The sequence below is a fragment of the Pelodiscus sinensis genome, chromosome 21, assembly GCF_052426305.1.
Source record: "Pelodiscus sinensis isolate ZL-2025 chromosome 21, ASM5242630v1, whole genome shotgun sequence".
Classification (NCBI taxonomy): domain Eukaryota; kingdom Metazoa; phylum Chordata; order Testudines; family Trionychidae; genus Pelodiscus; species Pelodiscus sinensis.
The window spans coordinates 14350684-14366181 of record NC_143072.1 but is presented as its reverse complement, the minus strand read 5'-3'; the positions used below and the strand labels follow the sequence as shown (position 1 = coordinate 14366181).

The window sequence follows — 15498 nt, the reverse complement described above, 5'->3', positions numbered from 1 at the left end:
CCTAAACCAGGATTCTCTGGTCCAGCACAATCTGAGGTCTGGGATCACAGATGTTCCTGGGCTAGAGAGTCCTAGTGGCTGGGAGTCAGGCAGCAGAAGGGCTAGCAGCTGGGAACCCTGCCCAGCAGGGCTTGGAGCAGCCTGGAACAGGAGCCAGGGCCAGAGCCATGTGGCAGCCTGGCATGGAAGCTGGGGTTGGGGCTGCACAGCAGCTGAGCTAGGACCAGTGGCAGGCAGTCTGGCCATGGCTGGTGGCAGGGTGACTGTTTGGGGCTGGAAATGTAGCCAGCAGTAGCTGGAAGGCCACTGGTGGGGACCTGGTCCAGCAAGTCCCCTCATTCAGGACTCATCAGGTCCTGCGGGTATCAGACCAGGGAGGTCCAACCTATAGCAGGGCTACTCAACACGCGGCCCATTTGTTTGAAGCCTGCAGTGTGGTTTGGGTGACGTGGGGCTCGACATGCGGCCTGTGGGTGGGAGCCAAAACAAAAAAGCAGTGAATATAATGGTCTTCTGTTGAGATGCGTTTTAGTAGTTAAATTCCTGGTCTGTCATTGCTCGTGAAAAGTGCTGTCATATGGGTGGAAATTGGGAAAATGTTATATTAATATCAGCAGAACTGACTTAAATGGGGCTTGTGTGTTGTCTAGTCTTGCCTTAATCTTTACATTCGTGCCCATCAGTTTGAAAGAAGCTATTTGCATATATATATGCAACCGCACTTAAGTTACAGCCCTCGGCACGTGCTATGAGTATCATTGTGGCCCCCGGGGCTTCCAAAGTTGAGTAGCTCTGCCCTGTAGTGATTTTGGACATCTGACATGAAACAACTTAAAGGGGACTAATTCTTTCAGGGTGCTCAGCACTATGAAAATCAAGGCCCTGAAACAGGTCTCCAACTGGGCACTCCAAAGCTGTAGCATCTAAAATCCCAAATCACTTTTGAAACCTCGCTGCCCTTTTCTTCACTCATTCTGTAATATGCTATGTGCACGCATGACACCATGGACAACGTGAATTCCAAATATTATAACAAACACCCTCCCAAATCGCAGTGCTATTAGGCTGCAATTTAATTAGTGAACAGAAGCTTGTGAATGTTACCCTTTTGCAAGTGTACTGAATGTATTTTCACTTCCACAGAATCTAGTGTCCCAAATTCTGCCTTGGTTTAACAACCTATACAACTCTACTGAAGTCAGTAAGCCAGATTACAGTCCTGTAAATACAGTGACTTCAGTGGGCCAACTCCAAATTCACACTGGTACAAGAAAGACCAGAATTTGCCCCATTGGTAGGAAGAGTCAGGACCACAGAGTATGTGCTGCAAATGCAAGCAGATTGCTTTTGCTGGAGGCTTATATAAAACAGTCTTGTTTTGAACTGGAGGGAAATAAAAAAAGTCTAATTAGCTCACTCCACAGATGCAATTCAAAATCAATCTTGCTCAAGGAAAATTATTTTAGTCTTCTGATTTTGTTCAGTGCCTTGCAGATATCATCCCTGGCAGGGAACCAGATGCGGCAGCTCGGCGAGTCAATTGGAAATTGTCCCTGTCATCACTTATAACTGCACCAGGCCACACATAAAACAGGCTCTTTTTATACAGCCGTGGAAAAAACCCGAGAACCAAAGACAGGGAATGGAGGGAAAGAAATCACAAATCAATGGAACCATCATACTTTTGACCAAAATGCATGCAAAGGAAGGGTGGGCTGGTGGAAGGGGGTGTTTACAAAGATCACCCTTTTGTAAAATCACAGCCTATGGCAGGGATCCAGCACAATTTTATTTTTCCACCTGCCATAATGCCTGTCCTTGGAGAGCAATCCCTCTACAACACTTTATTTACAAGAGCCTGATGGAATTTGTTATCTAAAAGTCAGTGGAAACTGCACAGCGGAGGCTCCATCTCTGTTCTGGGTGCCACGGCTGTGCCATCATTCCATAAACATTCCCTACAGCGATATACGGAGCTTTTCCATTGCTGTAGGAGCCCAGCCTCCCATAACAGCAGCAACTAGGTTTACGTGCACCCGTAATGACTCAAATATACAGGACAGAGCACTGATCGCACGCTAGCCCCACTCTATTGTATTAAGGTAAATGAAGCCAGGAACCCACTGCCCTAGGAGTTGTACAAACCTTAGGAACACTCTCTCTCTTCAAGAGATTTTAATCTGAGGAGAGGAGCTATGCCAGGGTACAAAAGGGAATGCCATTACTTTATAGACAGGGAAGGAAAGCTCTGAGATTTGGGCTTGTGTCCTCACGGCCCTGTGGTTTGGACCATGGCAGGTAAACAGCAGTGGGTACCTAAGTGCTGTGCTGTATCTCCCTCCTCTGGACTTCGCATGTGCAGGCCCAGCAACGGGGGCAGCTGTCCCAAGGCCCAGCGATTTAAAAGGGCCTGGGGCTGCTGGCTCCCACCACTACTGCTACTGTGATGGCAGCCGGAGCTCTGAGCCCTTTAAATCATTGCTGGAGCCCCTGGCCGTGCGGTCTGGGCAGTGCAGAACAGCCGGTGGGGGAAGGCTAGCACCCAACCCACTCCTCCCACCTGAGGCCCCACGCCTTCTGGCAGGGCCCAGAGCTGCCCTCCCCCTCACCAACACCTTTCACAGAGCTCAGTACTTTGATCCTCAGCCCTGTACATGGGAGAACTATAGGGTTTCTAGTTGGCATAACGTAATTCTGTTGGAAGAGGATTAAACTAATGAGAACTAGGCAGGGAAGCCAACAAGATTAACAGTCCTCTGGGAAAAAGGTTGGGGAAGGCAGCTTCGCAGTCCCAGAAGGCAGAACGGGTGGGGCTGTGGCAGCCAGCCCTCAGCACTGCCTCCCTGCCCCTCCCTGCCACTGGCCCTCATAGCTGTCTGGACTGCACAGTGTGGTGCTCTGGAGTGCATGGCACTCCAATGGTGATTCTAAAGGGCCCAGGCCTCCAGCCACCGCAATAGCAACACCAATGGCTAGAAACCTTGGGCCCTTTAGAACTGCTGGGCCCCAGGGCAATTGCTCCTCCTGTTGACAGGCCTGGAACTAGGAGTCTTTTGTCTACAGTTACATCAGAGTTTTCAGCAGCACAGCTACACCACTGCAGACTCGCTAATGTAGCCAAACGAAGTCGATGGAAGAACGCTAATCCCGCAAACACGGGTCTTCAATAGCACAGAGATGGGCATATAAAAAAGGTAGAGACATACTGTTAAAGAGTACAGTGAATTACCTGATCAGACCCCACCAACTGCTTACGGCCTTCTCAATAATGCTGTAAATTAATGGAGAGAAGCCTGATCATTCTTTTTGTCACCAGATCAAATATTCTCCAGAAAATTCCACAATGCATTAAGACTTAAAGATTTCAGCAGAATTTATTGTATGCCCTTATCTAGTTTCTTCTCCAGTGCAGCCAGTTTTATTTCATGTTATTTCAAATAGGGATGTTAAATTTAGATTAATTAACTAATCTAATAGTCAATGGGATGTCCATTGATTAATCTATAAGGCACCTCCACCTTATAGCGGAAGCCCCGCAGGGAGCTCTTGTACATTTTAAAGGCTGAGGCACCTCAGGGAGCCCCAGTGGGGCTCTTGTACATTTGAAAAGCAGAATCGCAGCAGAAGCGGTGCAAGCAGAGTCTGCTTCAGTACCCACTCGCACCATTTCTCGTTGTGCCTCTACCCTCCTGCTCCCCACAGAGACAGTGCTGGGGGGAACCGGCTTTTAAGCCAGCTCCCCCCCAGCACTGGCTCCTCCTCCTCCCCTTGCTCATAGAGGCAGCAAGGGGGGGAATGATTAGTTCGCATCACTAGTTGACTATCCGATAAGCTTCTACTTATTGGATAGTTGACTAGTCACTTACATCCCTAATTTCAAAGCCACTAGCTCAGAGAACCACCAGATTTCAGAGTTCTGCTTCAACAGTCATGGTGGGGAAAAAAAATCAGGATGATAAGCAGACAGCATTTAAGGGGTCTTGACGCAAAGCTGACAGAATGATAGATGTCTCCATTAATAGGCACCTAGGGACGTGACAGGTTAGAGAAGCTCACACATACAGACTTCACATAAGAATTTCTTAAATTAGACCTTCAGACTAAAAATATAAATTAGTTCTATTGACTTTTCAAAAACGCAGTCATAATAAAATCATTGTGAAAATTTAAGATGACAGGTTTTCCAATTTATCTAGAGGTTTTGCTTAGTCATATTACAAAAAAAACAGTCAGCTAATATACAGCCCAAAGGATTGATCGATTACACCACACACTAATGAAAATAATGTGGGTTGGGTGCAATATAAAAGACTTGAGTATGAGCCCAGGGGTTTTGGAGTGTCGTTATCATATATTAATTCCAATGCCTTTAATTTCAGGGTGCAGTATTGAGCAGCCCAGAGTGCCTGAATAATCCGCTTTGAAGGTCACGAAAGAATGAACAGCTTTAGTCAAAGACTGTGGTTTAACTAATGTCTGGCAGCTTGCCTACCTACAGATATAACAATACCATCCAAGCATCCCAGTGGAGACACACAGTACAGCTTAGGTCAATATCTCTTTGATAGAGCCCAGCAGAATTACCAGCTCAAACCACGAGGAATACAGATAATTCGGAATAGGAAGCCTATTCTGAACTATCTAGTTCGTGCCGCATGTAGCCGCGGGCACGGAGTCTGCACTAGCGGACATTTAAAAATGGCAGCGCCCGGCAACATGCAAATGAAGCCCAGGAAATTCAAATCCCGGGCTTCATTTGCAAGTTCGTATGACTACATTAACCACCCTAGTTCGAACTAGGGTGGTAGTGTAGACATACCCTCACATACATGCTAATAGAAATCAAAGAAATATTAAAAGGTCATACAGCCAATTCACATGTTAGGCCTTGTCTACACTGGCCAGTTTTGGCAACAAAACCTGGAGAGCATTCACATTGCAACACGACAAAAGTCATGACAAATGCTCAGTTTTAGCAACAAAAATCTTCCACCACTTTGGTCTCTCCCTCTCCCTTTATTGTCAAGAATCACATAGTGTGGAACAAAGGGGGATGTTATCACATTACATGGAGATGGCAAATGCCAGCCATTAAAGCTTGAAAACAAATGAAATACTAGTGTTAGTGTCTCCACTCATCTGAAACTAGTTAATTTACATTGTACTTATTTAGCCTTTCATCAAAAAGTTTGTTAGCATTAGGATGAGAATGTATTTAATATATGAGTGCACAAAAACTAATGAATGATTGTTTCTGATTATCTCTTTGTTCCTGTAAACTAAAGAAAGACTCTCTGAGTGGCTGTAACTAAACCCATTCTCTCCAAATTGCCCATTAAACAGGATGGAAGCCGCACAACTATAAATGAAGTAGCATGTTATCTTTGCATTCAACAATACAGAATCAACAAACTCTGTCTGATTAGTAAACAAGGCAGGAGCCCATGCTGTGTGCTGAAAACTCTTGCCAGACTGTTTTCAACAATGAACTCTGGGAACAGTTCTGCATCTCTGAACTGATGAATAGATCTGCATCTCTGAGCCAATGGATAGAGGTCTCCAAAGTCAATTTTAGTAACCTTGAGAGACTATGGGAACTAGCCAACAGCTCATCTCTGCTATCAATTGGCTTGACAAACTCTGACTCACCTGTTATATATTTTATCAGCTTTAACATCTCAATAACTCTCATTTCTCTTCTTAGCGAAAGAATCTTCAGTTTATTTCACTAAAGACATCAGCTGTCAGCATTAATTTGGTGTGGGTTCCAAGATATCCATTCGCCTGGGGTCAGTGACTGATCCCTTGCGGTTGGAAGAGCTGAATGTCAGGTGATTTTTTGATTTAATAACCCATTTTGTCTGAGTGGCAAGTTGTGCTGGACCAGAGAGCCAATGGGAGACTATCTAGGACTCCATGGTGAGGCTAACGTAGTACCCAGAAGTGCTTGCTTGTTCCTGGTTTGGTAAAATCTAATTATAGAACATATCACACGTTTGTGGTTTCTGCCCTGTTCTCTGACAGTCTTCGGCACTCTCCATTATGAGTCACATATCAGACAATGTGACAATAATTTATGTCACTCATGGATGTGAAGAAGCCAGCACCTTGAGGGACATAAGCTATGCCAACTTAAGCACTGGGGTAGACACAGGTCCTGCACTGTTGGCTGTGGATTAATTAAATCAATGGGAGACCTCTCTTCCACTGTTTTACAGCATTTCCACTAGTACTGATGAAGCTGTAAACTCTCTAGTGTAGCTTTAGCCACAGCATATGTTTGCCAAAGGAATTGTTCTGCTGCTGGCATAGCTACACCATCTACCCAAATGACAGCAAATGCTTTGACAAAAACCCCTTTTCTATCACTACAGATGCATCTACACTAGAGGTTTTTCCACGGTAACTATGTCAGAGTATGTGATTTTTTTTCCCTCCACACTCCTGCCTCACATAGCTATGACAGCAAATCTTTGTAGAGTAGACCAAGCCGGCCAGGTCTACACTAGGGGGCAATGTCAAACTGAGGTGTACAACTCCAGCTAAGTGAATAGCCAGTTGAAGTCTGCGTACTTTAGTTCAAGTTACCATGTCCACTGTCAGGGTGTCAATGGAAGAAACAATCCCGTCAACTCCCCTTACTTTTCTCACTCAAGGGGTATAGTAGTCGACAAGAGTGCAATCAGTGATTGATTTAGCAGGTCTCTACTAGATCTGCTAAAATCAATCCCTGGAAGATCGAACTGCACAGCGCTGATCTCCCAGGAGTATAGACAATGTCCCTGGATATTCCAGAAGAAAAAATGCTAGATGGAGAAACGGGGCAGGTAGGCACCAGGTTTAACTGAGGGTGTGAGGCAGAGGAGAGCCTCAATGGAAATGAGGAAAGATGCAGGACCTAGTGTCTCTCGACTGCTGAACATGGTATAAATATAGGGTGTAAAGCGGTGCCTGCTAGCCCCTCCAAAACCTTCCTTCTTCCCCTTTGGCTATGTCTAGAATACATCCCTCTGTTGGCAGAGGGATGTAAATGAAGCACTTCGAAAGTGCAAATGAAACCGGGATTTAAATATCCTGCACTTCATTTGCATAATCACATAATGGCGCTCTTTCAAAAAAGCGCTATTTTGAAATTGAAAGCGCAGTCTAGATGCGGTTCTTTCGAAAACGGGGTGCTTTTTCAAAAGATCCTGTAAACCTTAGATCGGATCGGATTGGACCGAGGTTTACACGATCTTTCGAAAAAGTGCCCCGTTTTCAAAAGAACCGCATCTAGACTGCGGTTTCAATTTCGAAAGAGCACTTTTTCGAAAGAGTGCATTACATGATTATGCAAATAAAGTGTGGGATATTTAAATCACTGCTTCATTTGAACTTTCGAAGTGATTCATTTACATCCCTCTGCCAACAGAGGGATGTAGTCTAGACGTAGCCTTTCTGTTCTCACAAGAATAAGAATAACCACAGGAGACTGGGCCATCTCTAATCTAGCAGCCTGTGTCCAAGAGTGGCTAACCCAAGACACTTCAGAGTAGGAAGGCATCAGTCCCATGTGATGTGCATGTGACTAAAAGGACTGAACATTCTGTTTTCTCTGTGCCAAAGCACCACACGGCTTCCTGGTCACCAGCATGGAAGAGCCACCGAGGAAAGCAAATTGGAAGAGTAAGAAACAGAAATCAAAAGGTGACATTAGGAAACCATATTAATGGAGCTTGATGAGATTTCTGTCCCTGTCCTGTAACACTCAGTGGAGCTCCCCCATGTGAATACCAGATTGCATATAATTTGAAAGAAAAGGAAAGGCAGAAATATGTTTTTGCTTGAACAATGTTCAACTGCAGGTACAGTGTATTACTGGTTGTGAGAGTGCCAATGACAGCTAAGTATGATTTGGCTAACCCGCCTTTGTATTCAATACTTAACATATAATTTGCTGCCCTGGAGAGATGGAAATTTTGCTTCTATTTTCATGTCTTCCCTTCTAGATACCATTGACCATAATGACCACAAAAATGTTAACATTGATAATTTCGGTATATTCCACCCACACCACATTTATCAGTGGACTCCAACCATCTATTACATCTCTCTATTTTTCCCTAATTACACAAACACCTTGGGCTCTATCCTGACAGGCAAAATTCCCCAAACAGTCAGAAGTAGCTTTGCTTGAGCACCCATAATCAGGACTGATTTTCAAAGGAGCTCACGGCATTGGGTGCTGACCTGAAATCTTGTGTCAGTTTTGGGGCTCTGAGCACAGGAAGATGAAGCCCTGAGCTGTCAAAAAAATCTTGCCCCACCAGAATGATGAAACTTCCAACGTGCCAAAGTCAGGAATGAATCTGAGAAGTCCCCTGTATGGTTAAAGGCACCTGGGTCTCTGAATGACTCAAACAGCAAAGCTTTTTCAGCTTTGTCATTTTTAATTATTTTTAACCCACTATAATTATTGGGATTCTTTAAAATCCTGGGGTCAGACTAACTCATCCTTCCTTAATGTGCTAAAGCTTTGGTACACATTTAGATGGAAGTGGTGTGTGGTTGCAATTTAAAGCAGTTGGAGCTGATCTGGAATAAATCAACTGGTGCAGTGAGATAAGGCCAAGTGCTTCACTCAGATGGTGTGAAAATTGTCAGTAGCAGCAGCCGGACACCTAAGCCTGTCTTACTGTCTTTGAGAAGACAACACATCTGTCAGCACTGGTGGCATATGGAGCACAGAAAAGGTGAATTTCACAGGCATTTTACAGTTAGTTATACCTTAAATTACTAATAATTACATCTTGTCAATTACCTAGCTGAGAATTCATCATCCTCTGCAGAATTTCAATTGAATTAGCTACAATATTCTGAGTAAAATTTTAGTGTATTGCTGGCAAAATTGACTAATGACTCTTCAAGTAGAATTAAGGTAAATTGAATCAATAGGCAACCTCAGTGACAGGATGCATTGCAGAAATCAAATTGTCATTTGTTTGCTTGCCTGTTTACTTTTTGTATTTCCAAAATGATAGTGAAGCCTCTGTTTTGAGACGTCATACAGTAACAATGATTAGGTTAAACTTAAAAAAGAACAAATAGTCTAGTAGCACCTTCAAGACTAACAAAACATGTAGACGGTATCATGCACTTTTATGGGCACAACCCACTTCTTCAGATGACTGGAGTGTTGGAAGTCCACATCCAAGAATAAATAAGGGAAGATGTGGAGGGGGGAGGAAAAAAAGAAGGGGGGAAGGGGAAAAAAGAAACAATGAGTAGATAGCTTCACAGGGATAGCCCAGTTAGTCTGTAACAGGAAAAACTTTAAAAACAACAAATAGTCTAATAGCACCTTAAAGACTAGCTACATGAGACTGATAAGAACCATTAGTTTGCACTTGGAAATGAAGATGACCAACACCAGATTCTACACAAGACAGAACTATGTAGCACTTTAAAGACTAACAAGATGGTTTATTAGGTGATGAGCTTTCATGGGCCAGACCCACTTTCTCAGATCAATATGTGGAAGAAAATTGGCACAACCATATATACCAAAGTGATACAATCAAAAAAAAGTGAACACATGTAAAATTGACAAATCAAAGTTTGGAAAAAAGAGTGGGGGTGAGGGGGGAAGGTAAGTTTCTGTAAGGTAGTGACATAGGGGTGATAATAGGGGAAGTTTCTGTGAGGTAATGACATTAGGGGAGATAATTGGGGAAGCTATCTTTGTAATGGGAGAGATAGTCTTTGTTTAAACCCATACATAAAGTGTCAAATTTAAGCATGAATGACAATTCTGAAGCTTCTCGTTGAAGTCTGGCTTTAAAGTCTCTTTGAAGCAATATGCATGTTTTAAGGTCATTAAGTGAATGATCAGTCTGGCTGAAATGGCAGGCAACAGCTTTCTCTCTGAGAGAGTCTTATGTCTGTTTTAGAAATGTAGCCGTGTTAGTCTGCTGTAGCTGAAACAAAATACAGGACTATGTAGCACTTTAAAGACTAACAAGATGGTTTATTAGGTGATGAGCTTTCGTCGGCCAGACCCACTTCCTCAGATCAAATAGTGGAAGAAAATTGTGATTCTAGATTCTACACAGACTTCAAGAACCGTTAGCACCTTCATTGGTTGGTTGGTTGGTTAAGTCATTAAGATGTGGAAGATAATGTGGAACCATCCCATATCTGGGTTCTTACTATTTGCATAAGAATTAAACTTGGGAATGAAGTTAAGTTCCAACCCTTCTATGATTAGGTTACAGTCTCATCTGATTCTGTGGCCTTTAGAATGTATTCCTTTTATTATGAGCACGGGAAGCATATTTGAAACCCCTCCACCTACCCTATCATAGAATCATAGAATCATAGGACTGGAAGGGACCTCGAGAGGTCATCGAGTCCAGCCCCCCGCCCTCAAGGAAGGACCAAGCTCCGTCTACACCATCCGTCTACACCACCTCCCTTGGCAATTTATTCCAATATTTGACCACCCTGACAGTTAGGAATTTTTTCCTAATGTCCAATCTAAACCTCCCCTGCTGCACTTTAAGCCCATTACTCCTTGTCCTGTCCTCAGAAACCAAGAGGAACAAATTTTCTCCTTCCTCCTTGTGACACCCTTTTAGATATTTGAAAACCGCTATCATGTCCCCCCTTAATCTTCTTTTTTCCATATTAAACAAGCCCAGTTCATGAAGCCTGGCTTCATAGGTCATGTTCTCTAAACCTTTAATCATTCTTGTCGCTCTTCTCTGTACCCTTTCCAATTTCTCCACATCTTTCTTGAAATGTGGCGCCCAGAACTGGACACAGTACTCCAGCTGAGGCCTAACTAGGGCAGAGTAGAGCGGCAGAACGACTTCATGAGTTTTGCTTACAACACACCTGTTGATACAACCTAGAATTATATTTGCTTTTTTTGCAACAGCATCACACTGTTGACTCATATTCAACTTGTGGTCCACTATGACCCCTAGATCCCTTTCCGCCATGCTCCTTCCTAGACAGTCGCTTCCCATCTTGTATGTATGGAACTGATTGTTCCTTCCTAAGTGGAGCACTTTGCATTTCTCTTTATTAAACTTCAGCCTGTTTACCTCAGACCATTTCTCTAACTTGCTAAGGTCATTTTGAATTATGTCCCTATCCTCCAAAGAAGTTGCAACCCCACCCAGTTTGGTATCATCTGCAAACTTAATAAGCGTACTCTCTATCCCAATATCTACATCATTGATGAAGATATTGAACAGTACGGGTCCCAAAACAGACCCTTGAGGAACTCCACTTGTTATCCCTTTCCAGCAGGATTTAGCACCGTTAACAACAACTCTCTGATTACGGTTATCCAACCAATTATGCACCCATCTTATCGTGGCCCTATCTAAGTTATATTTGCCTAGTTTATCAATAAGAATATCATGCGAGACCGTATCAAATGCCTTACTAAAGTCTAGGTATATGACATCCAACCACTTCTCCCTTATCCACAAGGCTCGTTATCCTATCAAAGAAAGCTATCAGATTAGTTTGGCATGACTTGTTCTTCACAAACTCATGCTGGCTGTTCCCTATTACTTTATTACCTTCCAAGTGTTTGCATATGATTTCCTTAATTACCTGCTCCATTATCTTCCCTGGGACAGATGTTAAACTGACCGGTCTGTAGTTTCCTGGGTTGTTCTTATTCCCCTTTTATAGATGGGCACAATATTTGCCCTTTTCCAGTCTTCTGGAATCTCCCCTGTCTTCCATGATTTTTCAAAGATCATAGCTAAAGGCTCAGATACCTCCTCTATCAGCTCCTTGAGTATCCTGGGATGCATTTCATCAGGACCTGGTGACTTGCTGACATCTAACTTTCCTAAGGGTATGTCTACAATACCCTCCTAGTTCGAACTAGGCGGGTAATGTAGGCATACTGCACTTGCAAATGAAGCCCGGGATTTGAATTTCCTGGGCTTCATTTGCATAAGCGGGGAGCCGCCATTTTTAAAACCCCGCTGGTTCGAACCCCGTGCAGCGCGGCTACACGGGGCATGAACTAGGTAGTTTGAACTAGGCTTCCTAGTTCGAACTACCGTTACTCCTCGTGCACGGGGTTCGAACCAGCGGGGTTTTAAAAATGGCGGCTTCCCGCTTATGCAAATGAAGCCCGGGAAACTCAAATCCCGGGCTTCATTTGCAAGTGCGGTATGCCTACATTACCCCGCTAGTTCGAACTAGCGGGGTAGTGTAGACATACCTTAAGTGATTTTTAACTTGTTCTTTGTGTATCCTATCTTCTAAACTTACCCTCTCTCTGCTTGTATTCACTAAGTTAGGCACACCTTCAGACTTCCCGGTGAAGACCGAAACAAAGAAGTCATTGAGCATCTCTGCCATTTCTAAGTTTCCTGTTACTGCTTCTCCCTCCTCACTGAGCAGTGGGCCTACCCTGTCCTTGGTCTTCCTCTTGCTTTTAATGTATTTATAAAAGGTCTTCTTGTTTCCCTTTATGCCTGTAGCTAGTTTGATCTCATTTTGTGCCTTTGCCTTTCTAATCTTGCCCCTGCATTCCCATGTTGCTTGCCTATATTCATCCTTTGTTATTTGTCCTAGTTTCCATTTTTTATAGGACTCCTTTTTTATTTTGAGATCATGCAAGATCTCCTTGTTAAGCCAAGCTGGTCTTTTGCCATATTTTCTATCTTTCCTACACAGCGGCATTGTTTGCTTTTGGGCCCTTAACAACTTCCCTTTGAAATACTTCCAACTCTCCTCAGTTGTTTTTCCCTTCAGTCTTGCTTCCCATGGGACCTTACCTACAACTTCTCTGAGCTTATCAAAATCTGCCTTCCTGAAATCCATTACCTCAATTGTGCTGGTCTCCCTTCTACCTTTCCTTAAGATCATGAACTCTATTATTTCATGATCACTGTCCCCCATACTGTCTTCCACTTTCAAGTTCTCAACTAGTTCCTCCCTATTTGTTAAAATCAAATCCAGAACAGCTTCTCCTCTGGTAGCTTTTTCAACCTTCTGAAACAGAAAGTTGTCTCCAATGCAGTCCAGAAACTTATTAGATAGCCTGTGCCTCGCTGTGTTAGTTTCCCAACATATGTCTGGATAGTTGAAGTCCCCCATCACCACCAAATCTTGGGCTTTGGATAGTTTTGTTAATTGTTTAAAAAAGGCCTCCTCCACCTCTTCCACTTGGCTAGGTGGCCTGTAGTAGACTCCTAGCATGACATCACCCTCATTTTTTACCCCTTTTAGCTTAACCCAGAGACTCTCCACACAGCTATCTCCTACGTTCATCTCCACTTCAGTCCAAGTGTGTACATTTTTAATATACAAGGCAACCCCTCCTCCCTTTTTTCCCTGTCTGTCCTTCCTGAGCAAGCCGTACCCTTCCATACCAACATTCCAATCATGCATCAACTGTTTCAACTGTTAAAGAACCACAAGTGACTACCTGAAAGCCATAGAAATTGGCTTCAGTTAGATAAATTGCTTGGAAAAGTGTGCTGTGCTGGACATGAGGGCTCTAGCCTCTAAGCCAGGAGTGGGGAACCTTTTTTGGGTTGGGGGCTGCTGACACACAATAAAATCAGTCAGGGGCTGCACAAAATCATAGACTCTTAGAATACTAGAACTAGAAGGGACCTCGAGAGGTCATCGAGTCCAGTCCCCTGCCCTCATGACAGGACCAAATACTGTCTAGACCATCCCTGATAGACATTGATCTAACCTACTCTTAAATATCTCCAGAGATGGGGATTCCACAACCTCCCTGGGCAATTTATTCCAGTGTTTGACTACCCTGACAGTTAGGAACTTTTTCCTAATGTCCAGCCTAAACCTCCCTTGCTGCAGCTTAAGCCCATTGCTTCTTGTTCTATCCTCAGAGGCCAAGATGAACAAGTTTTCTCCCTCCTCCTTGTGACACCCTTTTAGATATCTGAAAACTGCTATCATGTCCCCCCTCAATCTTCTCCTTTCTAAACTAAACAAAACCCAATTCCTTCAGCCTTCCCTCATAGGACATGTTCTCTAGACCTTTAATCATTCTCGTTGCTCTTCTCTGGACCCTCTCCAAATTCTCCACATCTTTCTTGAAATGCATTGCCCTGAACTGAACACAATACTCCAATTGAGGCCTAACCAGTGAAGCAAAAAAGTGAGAAGCAAAAGTCTGGCCCCAGACAGAGAAGCAGAAAAACACTCCCCATATTCTCTTCACAGACAAGAGCGGGGGCGGAGGGGAAGAGATCTAGTAGAATTTTGGGGCCCCTCAATGAGGGGTTCAGTGAGAGGGTGCCAGGAAGCAGGCTTTGGGTATGGGGTCTGGGTGAGAGGGAGGGTGCAGGAACGGGTTGGGGGTGGTGGGCTTGGGAGGGTGATAAGGTGCAGGAGCGGGCTGGGGATTGGGAATGAGGGTCCGGGTGGGAGGTAGGGTACAGGAGCGAAATGGGAGTGTGGGGACTGAGTGGGAGGGGACTGCAGGAGTGGGCTGGGGGTAGGAGGACTGGGTGGGAGGCAGGTGCAGGACCAGGGTCTGGGTGATGGGGGCACTTATCTGGCGCAGCTCCTTGAGGATGCATATGACTCCGTGTCCCCCACCCCTCCTAGGCACCACTCTCTGCTGTGATTACACCAATTGGAGTGGTGAGGGGAAATCCTTCAGCCCGCACTGCCATTTCCCCAGCTGCCCAGGAGCGGCAGCACACAGGTCAGATCAGGCCCTGGCTCTTCTGACTCCGGCCCAGGAGGTTAAGGTTCCCCCCCCCCCCCGCCCTTAGAAGGAAGCTGACACTCCAGCCTCACAGAGGGAGAGCCGCAGTGCAGGTGTGCCTGAGCTGGCTCCTTGATGCTGTGAACAGGACACCTTAGCAGCAGTAACCTCCTGTGCCCTCATCAAGCTTTTTGAAAAGTGACTAGTGATTTTGCACACTCAACCTGACATATCTTAAAGGGGCCTGATTTTCATCAGGAGGATGCTTAGCACATTGAGAAAAAAAACAGCCAAGCCCCTTTAAGATATGGCAAGACACCCACAAATGGACACACGTGATTGTTAGCCGGTTTTGAAAGCATTGGCCTGTGATCAAGATTTGCTCGAGGAACCACACGCAAAGGCTGAATAAGCCGGGTTTCAACCTTTGGTCTCTAAACAGGGTTAAATGTGAACGCAGGGAATCACAACTGAAAACTGTATTACGTAAAGCAACAGGAGGCAGAGCAGTCTAATAGACAAAGCCTGGAGTAGAAGCCAGAAAACCTGCTAACTGCAAAATTTTTAATGGAGTAAGAATGGAGGCACCTACGTTCTTGAAAATCCCCTGCTTAATTACAATCTCCTTATGCTTTTAAAACCTGTTCTAATTCACCTTGAATAAGAGATGAGTGCCTGTCTGCCACTGACAATGGGAGAAGCATACCTAACACCCTTTGGACTCTTTAAAAATATCAGCCGATACTTTAAAAAAAAATTCTTAACTCTCCTGGTTTTAATTACTCATAGAAATG

At 44.3% G+C, this 15498-nt stretch overlaps 1 protein-coding gene across 4 annotated transcripts in view; it reads right to left on the bottom strand.

The window, feature by feature from the left end:
* The window catches only part of PITPNM3 (PITPNM family member 3), a 526934-nt gene that overhangs the window by 249814 nt on the left and 261622 nt on the right, over nt 1-15498 (bottom strand). The gene's annotated exons all lie outside the window — the stretch shown is intronic.